This window comes from Hibiscus syriacus, unplaced genomic scaffold (assembly GCF_006381635.1).
Source record: "Hibiscus syriacus cultivar Baekdansim isolate YM2019G1 unplaced genomic scaffold, ASM638163v2 tig00117056_pilon, whole genome shotgun sequence".
Classification (NCBI taxonomy): Eukaryota; Viridiplantae; Streptophyta; class Magnoliopsida; order Malvales; family Malvaceae; genus Hibiscus; species Hibiscus syriacus.
Window position 1 is genome coordinate 2,453,899 of NW_024063539.1, and position 4,334 is coordinate 2,458,232.

Consider the following 4,334-nt stretch of genomic DNA (forward strand, 5'->3'; position numbering starts at 1 on the left):
ATACTGAACCGCTGTGTGTCATCTTCCTTCATCCTTTTACATTCGGCAATACTGTCAACATTTAAAATTTGTAATCAATTTAAAGTTTTAATCCAATTACCATTTCAACAATAATAACAAAAAGACTGATACTTACTAGAAGTACATATATCCACCCTTTGGTTGCTTTCCTCCCATTGACTTCATTTTTCCTTCATATATCAGTTTGCGTAAATCAAATCAAATACTGCTTACATACACTTTATTCAATATACAAAAATCAATAACCACTCTTTGTTGTAAAACGGTTGGTCTTCAAAAGAATTTGAATGGCTACTACAACAAGTGTCGACACATTTATACAACCTAAAATATCATTTTCTATCTATAATATCATTTTTACCTATAAATATTAACTAAAAGTATCGATTCGGTCCCAAATGCTTCTTTACTTCGAAAACCCCCCAAACAAAAACACATAAAAACCCTATTTCCCATTACTGTAATAATAAAAAACTAGGGTTTCAACAACGTACCTTTCGATTCGACTGCAGCAACAAACAAACAAAACTTCACGTAGAAACGCCTTCTGAAATGTAATAACAATTACGCTTCGATTTCAAAAACTCTATCTATTTTCAGAGGATAGCAATGCCTTTATATTTACACCGGATATGTTATTTATATTTAATCGATACAACTACATAAGTGTCGACACTTTTATGTCAAGTGTCGATACTTTCGATAAGATATTTACCTATTTCTTTAAAAGTATCGATAATTTATTACGCGTACTTATTAAAGTATCGACACTTTCAACATATCCGGTATCTATTTACCGGTTTTGTCATTTTGAGACCGATTTTATCATATTTTTACATGTTATATTGTTTTGGATCGATACATTTTCATAAAGTGTCGACACTTTTTAAGAAATATAACTTCTTCTCTTTTAAATTAAGAAAGTGTCGATACTTATATTAAATTATCGACACTTTTAACATATCCGGTAACTTTTTCCGGTTTTGTCATTTTTGAGACATGTTTTATCATATTTTTACCTGTTATATTGGTAAGGATTGATACATTTTCATAAAGTGACGACACTTTTTAGGCGCTATAACTTTTTTCTTTTAAATTCAGAAAGTGTTCGATACTAATATTAAATTATCGACACTTTCAATATATCCCTATAACTTTTTCCGATTTTGTCATTTTTTAGACCGGTTTTATTATATTTTTACCTTTAATATTGTTGTGGATCGATATATTTTTTTAAAGTATCGACACTTTATAGACGTTATAACTTCTTCTCTTTTAAATTCAGAAAGTTTCAATACTTATATTAAATTATTGACACTTTCAATATATCCGGTAGCGTTTTACCGGTTCTGTCATTTTGGGACCGGTTTTGTCATATTTGTACCTGTAATATTGCTATGGAGCGATCCATTTTTCATTTGTATCGATACAAACCGACAAGCTAAGTTTACCAGTTGCCAATTTTTTTAATATTTCTTCATGATTTAGACCTACTACATTATTATTACTCAACATTTCTGGTAGCGCTAACCGAATATTATAAATATATTATATAATATATCCGGTAACGCCGTATATTAGCCGTATATTAGCCCGCCTTTTCGGAGACAATCCCCTTTCAACAAGCTTGTTGTTGACGAGTGAAATGGTCAACAATCCTGGAGAGTGGTCGGAGGTATAACAAAGGAGGCTCCGGAGAGGGGCTCTTATCACCACAGGGCTGGCGACGGTTGACCGTGGAAGATGAGTCCTGATCTTTTACTCTCTAAGGAACAAGTATTTATAGTACCATGGATATGGGTCAGTTGGGAGTCATCATGTCTCTGATTCCGACTAGACATACTAGGAATAGAGAGTTCAAACTAGGAAGTCACAGATATCGACACATGGTGGTCGGTGATGTAATAGGGGTGTGTTCTCAGGGTAGTGAGTGATTGACACGTGACCGTTTGTTGAACACCTTGCACAAGTCTAAGAGTTCGCATAGTCTTGCATTTGTGTTCCTTAAGATTCGTGTTAATGGTGTGTCCAATATTAAGGAGGATTGCAAAAGGGGAGGCTCGATTATACGAGTTCGCAAGAGTAAGTAGTAACACATGTATTTAGGCGTTTTCAATATGAACAATAATCAACACATAACTAAAAGCAGTGATTAACTAATTATTTAGCAAAACAAAGATTTAATTTTGCTACAGAAAATAGAGAATCCGAAACAAGGAAATCATCTCCCCAAATTAAAACCCTGTATAGATAACAACAAAACAGGGCAAAATAGCCTTAGGATTAAACACATACAACTCATCTAAATTGGAGTAGACCCCAACATCGCCCCCCACTGAGTCGTAATCCTCCATGTTACCACCTTCCACGCTCTTCTGAACCCTCCCGGCGATCACCCTACAAACAAGCATTGCCCTCTTTTCATTCCCGTCTGCAACTCCGGTCGCCTTATCATGAGCTTTGCCACTGGTTGCTGTTGTGAGGATTCCTTTTCCATTGAGTTCTTGAACCACCTTGAAACCATTCTTTATAATGCTACACACATTGCAGTTTGGGATCGAGTTGCACAAGTTGGAGGAGCCGTTGAGGCCGAGTGAACATGCAAAAGTGGTGCAGTGGAACCTGAGGAGCTCGTTACCGTCGGCTATGCAGCGTGGGTGCTTTTTGGGGAGCTTGGTTGCTTTTGATTTGATGGAGTCTCGGTATTGTTCGAATTTGGAAATGGTTCTTGGGGTGTTGTGGACTTTAAGGATACGGTCTATTTTGCATATGGGTGTTTGTTTCTTGAACCAGCTTGACTGGAATGATTTCCACTATGTTCTTGCTGGTGTCCTCGGGACCCAGTTCGGATACTGTTTTAAATATGCCAGGAAGCAGCAAAATCAGATTAAGAAACTTATATAAGAATGCTGAAATTGCAGGGAAGATGGTTACCTGCGTGTCTAACAGCTTGATGAAGCTCCAAATTCTCACCTTTCATGAAAATATCACCACATTCAGGGCAGGTGCAAATGGAAGTCCTCAAGGAAGGATCTTTGACCATTCCGAGGACTGGATCGATCACCATTCGGCACTCGTAACAGCCGGAGAACCTCCTGAATGGCATTCCTCTGAAAGACCCACCAACGGAGGAGGCGGATGCCGATGCTGAAGATAAAGAAAGCGAAGAATTGGTGGATGAAACTATTACTCCATTGAGTTCATGCAGAGGAGCTTTCATGGATCTGCTGGAAGAAGCTTCAAGTGATGATGATGAAGATGATGCCTTTTTCTTATGGACTTCAGGGGAAGCTGCTTCGGGCTTTTGCATCACCTTTGTGTTGCTACATAATGAACCTGAACACCTCATTTTCTTGCATTTCTTCCCACTTTCTTCCATCACTTGTTCCTTTTGCTTTTGCTTTTGCTGCTGCTGCTGCTGCTGGTCGTGATGTTGCTCTGGTTGATGCAGGGGATTTCTACCAAAGAAAAGGCCTTTGACAACCGCCCAAGGCGGTGGCTTGACATTCTGCTGAGGACGCTTCTTCTGGTTTCGGAAGGTTCCCGTGCTTGGTTTTCTTTGGTGGGTAAGTCCGGCCATTTCCTCGGAGATTCAGAGTTTTTTTTGAAGCTGAAAACAGTTGGTAAGTAAGAGAACTGCAGAGATTCCTTTAGCTTAAGATTTGGAGGCCTTGGACTATTATTATTTGCAATTATATAATGGGGTTTTAATTCATTGATCTCTTTATAGATATTTGCTTATGGCAAATTTAAGCCGTTGAATTCCTACATAGACACTTGGATTATCTCAACAAGAAACAAAACGTGGGTCCCAACATTAAATTACTTAAACCCTCAACAAAAAGAGAGAGGGATTGCTAGGAAAATGTTTCATGAGATTGATGTCATAAAGAGAGAGGACTGATAGTTCACGTAAAATAGGAGTAAGACGTTAATGTTTCAAGATCGGTAATAAACACTGAGAATTATGTAAATATAAGACCATACAGAGAGAGGGATTGATCACGTAAGTATGTTAGAGATCATATCGAGATATCGTGATTTCATAAGATTAAAGATTTCGAAAGTTTTAAAATTAAAGATATTTACTTTTAATTACTTTAAGATTTAAATGTATAGAAGAAGTTCGATAGAGGTAAAACATAGATGATTTTCAAGTTCACATATAACTAGATTGTGTGTTACAAATGTTGAAGAATACAGCTCCTCAGTGATAAACAAGTTTCAGTTCATTTAAGGATGATATCTGAACTTTAAAACAACTTTTGGATCAATGATAATCTCTCATATGGGGCTCATAATAAAGTAACATT

General features: G+C 36.9%; 1 pseudogene; it reads right to left on the reverse strand.

Annotated features, from left to right (window-relative positions):
• Positions 1-2,254: 2,254 nt before the first annotated feature.
• Positions 2,255-3,612, reverse strand: LOC120197946 (annotated as a pseudogene).
• Positions 3,613-4,334: the final 722 nt, after the last annotated feature.